Genomic DNA, 12744 nt, shown 5'->3' with positions numbered 1-12744 from the left:
TGGAGCGTACGACCAATGAGGTTTTCTCCCTCCATGGATGGCGGTGTAATCTCCGGATAGGATCTGCCCCACTATAGGCTCGATTGATTTATTTATTTTGCTGTAAAACAATGTTTATTTTTGGGTTGTTAGAACTTGTTGGTTGTGTGCATCATGTTATGTAGAGGCCGGGCATTCTTTTAATACGGTTGTATCACCTCGATATATCAATTCAATGAGATGTTCTTTATAAAAAAAGTATCATGCTCCGGTGGTGGAACGATAACACTGACAAAACCGACTTGAGTAAACTTACAAAATAGTTACAGATAGAACACAAAAGCCTTGCAGCTCCTCACATGACAAGACTTACACTCCCAATTCATATTCAAGTTATTTGGACCATGCAATTGGCTAACTAGAAGAAGCTTACAAAACCACTACCAAACCGAAGAAACTTAAACGTTCAATCTTACAACACTGCTTGCATATCCCAGCTAGTTAATGAGCGCATCTCCAATAGACAACTAATCCTAATGCATTTATTCAAGTTCTACAACTACAAGTACATTTATGGGTTTCCAATGATGGCTGGATGGATCGGTAGCACTTGCTGGGGTCTCTGGGGCGGAAGGAGAAGTTGCCGACGGAGTAGAGCACCTGTAGGCCATCATCGCGCTTGACGAAGAACTCGAACTTGAGCGGCAAGCCCTCGCCGACGGTGGGTTCATTGACAAGGCTGCACACACTCGACGACGAGCTTTCCACGTACACCTTCATTCATTGCTGGTGAAGGACGCCATCTACCATGACTTGGTTGGTGAAGTAACCGCCTTGCCCTTTCACGCTCCCACCTTCTTCAGCCACCACGGGCCATGCTGGCACTGCAGGTACACAGTCGTGCCTGCACAAGCACAAGCACACACGACACATTTATGCACTGTATCGATCGATGTCAGAATGAAGGAGCATGCATGAGATCCGTATCGTAGTTGAAGAAGGCAGAGGATGGGGTAACGACGGTTAGGGATGCGCCCATGTCGGTGTTGTACCCACTATACCTGCACTCCTGCAGTTCACCGTTGTTGGAGGCGGGGGCAGGTCATGGTCGAGGCACCCGTGCCGAGAAGAGAGAGGATCATGGATGAGAAGGAGAAAACAAGGAGGCGCTTGGCAAGCACAACCATGGTTGTCTTTTTCACGAGAAATCATGCAAGTAGACATTTTCAGATATATCTACAGAATAGATCATGAGAACTACTGGAAGATAAATAAATAACAATGGCTTGAACAGGATGAAGTTGGCACTAGGGATGGGCGATGGTGGTACGAGCTCCATGAACAAGATATGGCCTAACTAGCCATTGTAGATCCACGACAACGGTGGTCACTGTGTGTCTGCTCGTGGCTCACCGCCTCCAAGGCACTTCGACGGTGGAGAGAGGGGAGAGCTGTCGGGTCTAAAGAATTGCCAGTGTGATCCTCGAGTTACCAGTCGACTAAAACAAAGACCCATCAATTGTGAGCTCTTGGGCCTATCAACAGTGCAACTTGGGTCCGAGCAGAAGATACTCAATACACATTGGTTGCCTAATGCGCACATGCCAAGGAGGCTATAGGCATCTTTGTATTGGGGAGTTTGCAGCCACGAGCTTTTGGACCGATGCACGGATCTCTAACAAATGGACTCTCAAGATACACCATAGACCCCAAGATACTTTTGGTAAATCTGGATTGGGTCGGTCTGGCCAACATTTTACTGATAGCTCCCATGCCCATCTCTAGGTTCTACACTCTGTGCTCCTCTAAGCAACATCAATTCATCTGATCACCTTTCTTGAATTCATCCACTTCTCTTGGTCTACGATCTATATCACAGTTAATAAAAGGCAAGCGTTGTTACACCAGTCGAACTGAAACTTAGCACATTTTTTGGTGAGCCACATTGAACTAACACATGCACTCAACTACTCAAGTCAAGTGGAGTGCAACTCTGTTGTTGTTCATTTCTCCTTTATAGGAGTGGAAGCCAGTGGCGGAGCCAAGATCGTACCAAGCCTCGGATGAAATGCAAATACGTATAAACATCCCTAAAACTATCCTCAAAGCACAAAACAACATGACTCAATTGTACAATTATCATAGAATTTGAATTTGGTGTTCAACGATGAAATGAGGTAGACAAAACATGACGGAAACGAAGTACAAGGAACAAGGGATAGTACCAAATCATTCGTTTGGTTGATTTGAGCCTCTATGACCACATCAATCCAATAGTTTAAGACACAGAAAAAGGAATTGCTAAGGCAACATGGTAGTGCATAATAGTTCACAACAATGAAGGGATCAAAGTCGCCGAGTGTTAGGTCTAGACCAATACCTAGTTGATGTATCCATTCACTTGCATTGGGTGTAGGCGGGATTTACTAAGTTGAGCTGGGTTAACATGTAAAAGTTTTCCAAGTGGGTCTTTCTAAAAAAAAAGGGCTGAATAGGAGTGATAGACCTCACAATGGTAGGGATTAATTGTTGAGTTGCACTTATTAGGTTGGCCAGAATTTCCCTCCACGGGTCAAATCCATTATCTCTGTAGTCACGGGGAAGAAGAAAAATCCTAGGCCCAGGCCCTCGTCCTGGTCATGGTCCTGGGTTCTTCGGGCCCAACTCCACCCCATGGTGGCAACTATACCAATTGAACTTAGCACAAAACAAGTGGCCATAAACCATGTGTACATTGGGCACATAATAGTAAACACATATCATAGGATGTGATCTAAATAAATATCGACCATAAGCTTCTAGTATTCAATTCATGCACTAATATTTACTCCCAATTATGTCCAATACTATTTCGTTCCCGGTTACAACCAATTATGTACATTTACTCAATAAAGAGAGGAAGAATTGCTTCGAGGGGAAGAATTAAAGTGGGCGCTAAGAGCTAAAGTGCGAAAAGTCGTCCAAGGGGATTATAACACGCAATTCTTTCATATGATTGTGAATGGCAACCATCGAAAGAAGAAAAATTTTCAGCTCGAGCAAGATGAGGGGACAATTTTGGGACAGGAGAACCTAAAATTATACATCACCAATTATTACAAGCAGCTGTTTGGGGCTCCTGAGGATAGTTTTGTGTCCTTAGACGAGTCAAGGGTTGAGGATATCCCTCAACTTGCGACTGATGAGAATGAAATCTTGACCGCCCCATTTTTGGAGAAAGAGGTGTTTGAGGCGATTTCACAGATGAAAAATAATAAAGCTCCTGGGCCTAATGGCTTTCCCGTTGAGTTTTATAAAATGTGCTGGCATATTATTAAGGGTGATATGCTTCCAATGTTCCATGATTTATTTTCTGGGCATTTGCATTTATTTCACTTAAATTTCGGAACGATAACTTTGCTCCCTAAGAAGACAGAGGCGGTGCGGATTGAGCAGTTCCGACCGATATGCCTTCTTAATGTGAGCTTTAAAATCTTCACCAAGGTGGGGACTAACAGGCTGACGCAGATTGCACACAGTATGGTGCAACCATCTCAAACAGCCTTCATGCCGGACAGAAACATCCTTGAAGGGGTTGTGGTCCTACATGAAACGCTCCATGAAATCCACACGAAAAAAACTAGATGGGGTGGGTTTTAAGGTGGACTTTGAGAAAGCGTACGATAAGGTTAAGTGGCCATTTTTTCAGCAGGCCTTGCGGATGAAAGGATTCGATCAGTCCTGGAGAAAGTAGGTAGATTCTTTCACGCAAAAAGGCAGTGTCGGAATCAAAGTGAATGATGGCATAGGTCATTATTTTCAAACACACAAGGGTCTAAGGCAGGGAGAGCCGATGTCACCTATCTTGTTCAACATAGTAGTGGACATGTTGACAATTCTAATAGGAAGAGCGAAAGAAAATGGCCAAGTAGGTGGTCTCGTCCCGCATCTACTGGATGGAGGAGTGTCCATTCTATAGTACGCTGATGATACTATCATCTTCATGGAGCACGATCTGGCAAAAGTAAGAAATATGAAGCTTGTGTTATGCTTATTCGAGCAGTTATCGGGGTTAAAGATTAACTTCCATCAAAGTGAATTGTTCTGCTTTGGGAGAGCTAAAGACGAACAAGAAGCTTACAAATAACTATTTGGATGTGGGTTGGGTTCGTTTCCTTTTACATATTTGGGCATACCGATTCACCATCGCAAGCTCTCTAACAAAGAATGAAAGTGCATTGAAGATCGATTTGAAAAGAAACTAGGTTGCTGGAAGGGAAAACTTATGTCATGTGGAGGCCGACTAATTCTCATCAATTAGGTGCTCACGAGTGTGCCAATGTTTCTCTTGTCCTTCTTCGAGGTACCAGTAAGGGTACAGAAAAGACTGGACTTCTATCGATCGCGTTTTTTCTGGCAAAGTGATGAGTTAAAACGAAAATACAGACTTGCCAAATGGGATATTATTTGTAGGACAAAAGACCAAGGTGGTCTTGGCATTGAAAATTTAGGGGTGAAGAACAGATGCCTTCTCAACAAGTGGCTGTACAAGCTATCTGTAGAGACCGATGCCACATGGGCCCAGATTCTGCGTAATAAATACCTTCATTCTAAAACCTTATCCCAGGTAATGGTCAGACCAACCGATTCGCCATTTTGGAAAGGAATGATGAGAGTGAAATCAGCCTTCTTCCATAGGACAAAAATTATCATTGGTAATGATACTTCCACGAGATTCTGGGAGGATACGTGGCTAAGGGAGATGCTTCTAGCTATCCAATATCCTTCTCTCTAAAATATTGTTCAACGTAGAGATGCTTACGTTGCAACAGTATTACAGTCCAATCCTCTAAATATTCAATTCAGGAGGACTTTAGTGGGAAATCATTGGGAAGGTTGGCTCCATCTTGTGAGAAGATTGATGGATGTTCACCTTTCTCAACAGTCAGACCAGTTGCACTGGAAACTAACCAAGAATGGAGTGTTTTCGGTAAATTCATGTATTTGGATATTATCAACTCTGGCTCTATCCCACGATCTGTGCACATTTGGAAAGTCAAAGTGCCCTTAAAAATTAAAGTGTTCATGTTGGTTTGTCCAAAAACAAGTCATTCTCACTAAGGACAATTTGCAAAACGTATCTGGACAAGATCTCGAAGATGTAGCTTCTGTGATCATGATGAATCTATCAAACACCTCTTTTTTTATTGCCCAATGGCAAAAATTTTATGGCAGTCTGTTCGTATAGCGTTTAACATTACTCCTCCAAATAGCATCCACACGTTATTCGGGACGTGGCTAAATGGAGTTGAGACAGAAATAGTGAAACATATCCGTGTAGGAGTATGTGCTTTATTATGGGCTATATGGAACTGCAGGAACGATTTGGTTTTTAACAGAACAACACATATTCATTTCTTGCAGGTTATTTTCCGGGCCACTACATTGATCCGTATGTGGTCGCTACTCACTCGGACGGATGCCAAGGAGCGTATGGTTACTGGGTCTATCCGTTGGGAGACGGTAGCGGAGCTATCTTTAACCGGTTTGGATGGCGGTCGACATGTAATAGGACAGGCGTTTAGTTTCCTATCTATCTTTATTCCGCCGGTTGTGACTATCCCGTTTTCATATTTTTAGCTCTTTGTGAGCCCTTTTGCTTTTTGAGACTTGGAGACTTTGTTGAACTGTTTGCTTATTAATAAAATGGCCGCATGCATCTTTCTGATACAGAGGCCGGGGGATAACCTCCTTTTCGAAAAAAAACTCAATAAAGAGATTGGGTTACATTACCATCTGATCTCAATGTACTAACATACCCCCGAATGCGGTGAAACCACTCAATGGTGTACCGACCAAACCGAATTCCCTGCACATATGTAAGTTGATATGCATAGTCTGCTTGAGTAAAAAGCTTCTAGTGCATCATTGTGGAAAATTCTCTCTACGGCACAGGAAACGGTTCATCACTGACTAGCTATGTAAAATGACAGTCAAGAGAAACCACATGTAGAATCCATATGACTATGTGCTAAATGGTCGTCTAGTCTAAGGAAAAACATGGGTCAAGTTTATGTTGGCAGTACGATTCTCAAGCTACTGAATAGAAGATTATTGTAAAATATATAATCATCGAATCTTTGTAGGATGCCCATATTGTATGATGTACAGAACATGAGAGAACTAGAGCAAGATGGTTTATGGTGCTACTCCCTCCGTTCCTAAATACTTGTCTTTTTAGGCATTTCAAATGACTATCACATACGGATGTATGTAGACATATTTTCAAGTGTAGATTCACTCATTTTACTCCGTATGTAGTCACTTGTTGAAATGCCTAGAAAGACAAGTATTTAGGAACGGAGGGAGTAGAAGAGAAAGAAATAGAAATTAAAGATACAATATTGGCTCATAAAGGCTTTGAGAGACAAGAGTCAAACACACATGTGAGGCATGTGTTAATATGGCACATCGACCAAGCATCGTCCCCATGATGCTGGACCCGGAGCCTCTCCTACTGTCCAATTCTTCAAAAAAGAAAAATCTCATTAACTAGGTGGGGAAAGAATGCGACATTCGCTGGCATCGAGCCACCATTTGCGCTCCAGGGCCCCTATCTTGTCCCGGAAACTGTCACCATTGCAAATTATAGCAATCACCAGTGACAATCAGACAAACAAATCTTACTTCCCAAATGGCATGTGAGCAACGAACCCATGAGCTTCTTGGCTCATCAACACTGCTATGACGATGGTAAGTACATATCTTATTCATAGTTGAATCAAATGTAGGTATTCTGTTGAGAAAGTTTGATTTGTTAAGTAATCGGAGATATGACATTCCGGAGAGCTTTATGGATTTTTTATGACAAATTTTAAGTTTATATTAAAAAATATCAACATTCACAATACGAAACCAATATTATTAGATGCATTATAAAATTAATTTTCATACTGTATAATTTTAGTATTGTAGATGTTTATATTTTTTGATACAATTTGGTCCAATTTTGCTTAGTTTGACTTCAAACAAATCTTATATGCGGAGCCAAAAGAAACGGAGGAAGTATCTGGGATAAACACTTTATATGCAGACTAAAAAGAAACGGAGGGAGTACCTAAAAACTAGCATTACTACATAGAGTTCGAATAAAATAGGACCAACTTGCATTCTTCTGGCGAAAATAGAGAGTGCCCGCATGTATTAATTAGAGAAAATATAATAAGAGGTTTATAGGCCGCTTACAATGACATTTTTTCTATGAAAAGGGGAGACATGAAAAAATGAAACAAGTTTACTCTCGTACAACAGCGAAAGAGCCCTGCTCCACACTTGCTTATAGGAAAATATAATAAAAATGGAGAAGAAAAAGAGAGAAGATGCCAAAAAAAAAATAGTAACCTTATTATATGAGTGATGGTAAATAATGGCTCTAAATGACATGGCATCATCATATAGCCATCCATGCTCTTATCACACGATGCAATTTGTGGGCTTTTTGGGCAATAAGAGCTTATATAACGCTCAATCTCAACCCATGTAGATGCATGTCCCAGTTTTTATTCAAACAGACCCACTTACACATGTCCACATGTATCTGTCCACATCTTCGGGAAAACGATAAACTTGACTTGAATGAACTTATGAAATAGTTAAAGATCACAAGCCTTGCAGCACATCAGTCGGTCATCACATGACATGACTTACACTTCCCAATTCAGAGTTATTCCGACAATGCCGTGTCTAATTAAAAGAAGCTTACAAACCACTACAACAACAGAAGAAACTTAAATCAACATTACATCACCGCATGCATATCCCAGTTTTTTTTAGAAAAGAGGCGCTTGCCCGGCCTTAGACTGAGGCCCTTACAGGTTCACAAGATAAATAGTCCAACAGAAAGCAAATAACAGGGATACAAGCCCATGGGCTGAGACACAGCGGCGCAGCGCTGGCTAATCTAACACCAAGAGGATGAAAAGCTGTCGAGGTAGCGAGCGTCGGCAGCGATCAGCCGGGGATATCTGTCATGATGTTCGGCACAACCCAGTGCATCTTGCCCGCACCTTTGCCACGAGCTCCTGAACGCGCCCTCTGTCCTTTGGCCTTGCCAGAAGCTTCCAAAGCTGCATAAAAGACACCATTTTGTACAAAAGATTAGCTAGATGCTTGATGAATTGTCCCTCTATTAAGGCTTTATTTCGCGTGGCCCAAAGGGCCCAAGCAATGGCTCCAAACCCTAGCCATGTCATCCTCCTGTCTCCCCCATATGTGGCAGCCGCAAGCCGGTAGAATTCCGAGAACCCACTCGGATTCCACGAGGACCCTGTCACTGCCCTCACCGCGCTCTACACAAATCTAGCCATTATACATCTAAAAAGGATATGATCACGGTCTTCGGGTTGACCGCACCATATGCATTTGCCATCACCCGGGCCCAGCGGCGGAGACAGGCCCCAGGCAGCCCGGGCGGCTGCTTGGGGCGTGAGGGCTGGCCGCTTCGTTGATTTGCAGCGTTTACTGTAGCTACAGCGCTACTGTGCGCTACAGTGACGAAGGCTGCCTGGGACGTGGCCAATTCCTGGTGCCGCTACTGCGCGGGTCCCTTCTTTTCTGGACTTGATCCCCACTAGTGATTCTATCTCGCGTCACTTGCCACAGGAAAATTTTAATTTTGGCTGGGAGTCTTGCCTTCCATATGCCTGAGAGATCACAAGGGGTTGTGGATTTAAAAATTTCCTTGTATAATGATCCGGTGGAGAAACACCCCGATGGTTCAAGACGCCATATAACTTCGTCGCGTCCCAGAGTAATTTGCTGCCTTCTTATTTTCTCTCTCAATTGTTCCCATTCATTAATTTCACCGGCCCCCAAGGATCTACGGAATTGGGGCACCCATTGGCCATGATGCCAAACTTTCGCCACTTTTGCGTCCTGGTTCAGGGCAATGGCAAACAGGGCCGGGAACATATCGCAGAGACGGTCATTGTCACACCATCTATCCATCCAAAAACACGCGGCCCGACCATTATGAACCACAAATTGGGTTCCAAGACGGAGAAGTGGCTGGACTTTCCTAACGTCCCTCGCAAACTGGGAGAGCTTTGCGCTTCTCCGAAAATCCACCCCATCCTATACTAGGTATTTCCGGGTAAAGATATCCAACCACATGCCTCCTTGACCCGTTAATATTTTCCACGCCCATTTGGACATAAGGCACCAATTCATTACTTTGGTGTTAATAACACCCAAGCCCCCAACCTCCTTTGGCTGACAAATATTGTCCCAACTCACAATATGGTATTTTTGTCTCCCGTTTTCTTTAGCCCAAAAAACCGGGAGCAAATTTTATTCAGTTTATCATGTATCCCATCCCGCAGAAGGTAAAACCCCATGACGAACATCGGGATGTTCGTAAGGCAGTCATTGATAAGGACAAGCCGGCCTCCTGACGCCAATAGTTTGCCCTGCCAAGGCTCCACACACGCAGCCGTTTTATCGACCACCGGTTGGAACTCCCCCATAGAAATAGCCCTCGCAGAGATGGGCATACCTAGATATTTTATTGGAATAGACCCGAGCTCGCAGTTCATTATATGGGCCGCCCTCAATTGCGATTCGAGATCCCCTCCTGTGACGATGGCCTCGCTCTTTGCGAAGTTAATTTTTAGGCCGGACATCTCCTCAAAGCACATTAAGAGGAATTTGAGATTCAGAATCTCACGTTCGGAGTTTTTAATGAAAATAAGGGTGTCATCCGCATATTGAAGATGCGTTATGCCTCCAGGGATGATGCCTTCCGCCACCCCTGAAATGTGGCCGGCCCCCTTTGCCCGGTCAAGAATTGAAGCCAAGGCATCTGCCAAAATGTTGAAAAGCAGGGGTGAAATAGGATCCCCTTGCCGAACTCCTCTCTGGTTTCTAAAGTATGGGCCCACCTCCCCATTGATATTTACCGCCGTTTGCCCTCCCTGGACCAATTGCCGCATCCAACTGATCCAAAGTGGATCATAACCCTTAGCCTTAAGCACGTCCTCTAGGAATTCCCATCTAGCCCTATCATATGCCTTCTCGAAATCGATCTTGAGAATAAACACCTCTTCCTTAGTTGTTCTGATTTCGTGAAGAACTTCGTGAAGCACCGCAATCCCATCCAAGATGCTTCTCCCTTTGATGAAAGCGGTTTGGTTTGGGTCAATGATCTTGTTGGCCACCGGTGCCAAACGGGTCGCAAATCCCTTTGCAAGAAGTCTAAAACTCACATTGATCAAGGTGATCGATCGATACTGCCTAATATTGCCCGCACCCTGGACTTTAGGGAGTAGCGCTAGGACCCCATAGTTCAGTCGTTTCACATCGATTTTCCCCAAAGTGAACTCATGGACAAGGTTGAAAAATTGTGGGCCTTTGTGTGATGCTCTCGATGAATGGCAACACTGGCTAATCGGCCGCACCATTATGGGCCTTTGTGTGATGCTCAAAATGGCAACCCTCGCGACGAACCCAAGTTGGAGTAGCCATTGTTTCTCAAAGAAGAAACGTTTTGGAATTTGACGAAACGATTCCCCAGATTGCATAATGAGCGGGCAATGGTCTGACCCCAAACGTGTTTCTGCCGAGAGAGAGCAATTGGGGAATCTTGTCTCCCAGTCGGTTGACATGAAGACTCTGTCTAAAACACATCTAATCGGGCCATCCTGATTATTGGTCCATGTGAAGAGGGCCCCCCACATGAGGTAGTTCCACAAGGGCTAGGTCAGCAATCCAATCATTATCTACCAGCCCTTGGTCGGTCACCACCCGATTGCTTTTGTCTTCTGCAGATCGAATGAGATTAAAATCCCCCCTATCACTACTGGATTTGGATGGTTCGCCATCTTGCCATATAATTCCCTCAAGAAATCCACGGACCGAGAATGGTCCGTTGGCCCGTAAACCACCATCAACTCCCATTTGAAGTTATTATTCTTCTGTATAGCTCTACACTCACATAGAATTCTCCTCTCGAGAATGCCATCACCTCGAATGAGTCTTTATTCACCCCGAGGAGGATACCGCCGGATCTTCCAGAGCCAGCACCCACTCCCATTGGAAAGGCATCAACCCTGCCAGGGAATCGAGCTCTACCGTGGAGAAGGACGCCCGGATGGTCTCCTGCAACCCCACGAAATCGAGCCGCTGTTGCCTAATATACTCGATCAATTGGCGCCTCCTATCCCGTTGCCCGAACCCCCGTATGTTCCAGAAAAGGCCCCTCATTGCTCTACCACTGGGGATCGGGACCCCCCCTCAGCATCCTGAGTAATCAGACTTGTGGTGCCCCTGCCACGCCCTCGGCCACGGCCCCGGCCCCGGCCACGCCCACGGCCCCTTCCCCTGCCTCGGCCTGCAGCAGCGCCACGGGCGGATAGTGCTGCCGTCTCCCTGGCAGGACTATCCACCCCCTGTGCCCTGGCTTCGGCCTCCGCCGTCTTCGCCAAACTTTGTCGAGCAATGGCCTCAGCAATCGCCGCCTGTGGCTCCTCCTGAGCACGGAAACACTCCAGCACCTCTAGCGGGGATCGATCCCTGGATCCCAAGATAACATTGCTATCCTTAGCAACTCGCAACAAGTGAGCATTCGAGGTCATCACTAAAACCTTAAAAGATTACATGGATCTGGAAATGGGTTTGGAAGTTATACCTTGGAGAGTTTTTGACACTTTGAGAGTCATGGCCTTGTCCATCATCTTGGATGCCTTGGATGCTGCCGCCCGAACACTTGTTCTTGATGCCCGAACCGGAGACACCGCCTCCCCCACCCGCGCCTTGACTAGTTCCTCCATGCGTGTCTCGGGCTCATCTCGAATGGTGTCGAACACCGCCACACACTCCTCCACATCCATCAAGTTATCAGTGAACTCCTCCCCAAGGAAGCTCTCGACAAGCTGAGTCGGCGTGATGGCCGTAGCCCGAGCGAAAAGAGTCGCTCCCAGCTGCGTGGAGATAGAAGTCGCGGATCGTAGCGGGGGAGAGGAGCACGGGGTGCCAGAGCAGGGGGTGGAAGACGCACTGGGGATTGGGGATGCAGCCGTGATGCCCGATCCCATAGCACGCCCCCTAGCCAGCTCCACACCCAACATCGACTGGGAGAGAGACCCGCCTTTCAGGGAGACTGGTGGAGTTGTCTCCTTGAACACCAGCTGATCGCCCGCCAAGTTGGATCCATATTGATCAACCTCCATCAGTAACGGGGCCGAGTCGCGTCGAAGCATTCGTGGCGTGTCGATGGCAGGAAGGAGAGAGGTATTTGTCGCAGCCGGCTACCCTACTCCCAGCGCCCCAAGTTGCACCACCAAAGCCGCCGACTGGCCCTTCGGTCCAGAGGTGACCACTGCCACCGAAGAGGTCCCGCCCGTGGAGGCCGCCTTAGACTTGCCGGCCGCATCCCATTCCGCCGTGTTCAAACTAGGGGCTGACTCTTCATCACCTTCAGGATCCTCATCAGTTGGGGGACGAGGACGAGGAGGGGAAGGAGGCGGTGCAACAGGGCCCCCCACCTCACGGTCCACCCGGATCATAAACCCACTGAGGCCTCGGAAGATCTCGAAAAACCCGTTGACTTTGGTAGGATCCCTGCACCAGATCTTTGCCCAAATCGGCGAGCCTCTAAGGCCACCCATGTCTGGCCTCACAATTGACAACTCATCCACAACCACGGCCTTTCCAACCACACAAATAATCTCCTTGATGAGCGGGACTTGGCGAAGTCGATTTGGGATGCCCGTGATACGCACCCAGCACTCT

The sequence above is a fragment of the Triticum aestivum genome, chromosome 1D, assembly GCF_018294505.1.
Source record: "Triticum aestivum cultivar Chinese Spring chromosome 1D, IWGSC CS RefSeq v2.1, whole genome shotgun sequence".
Classification (NCBI taxonomy): Eukaryota; Viridiplantae; Streptophyta; class Magnoliopsida; order Poales; family Poaceae; genus Triticum; species Triticum aestivum.
The sequence above is the reverse complement of the archived record's forward strand: the minus strand, read 5'-3'. Positions refer to the sequence as shown.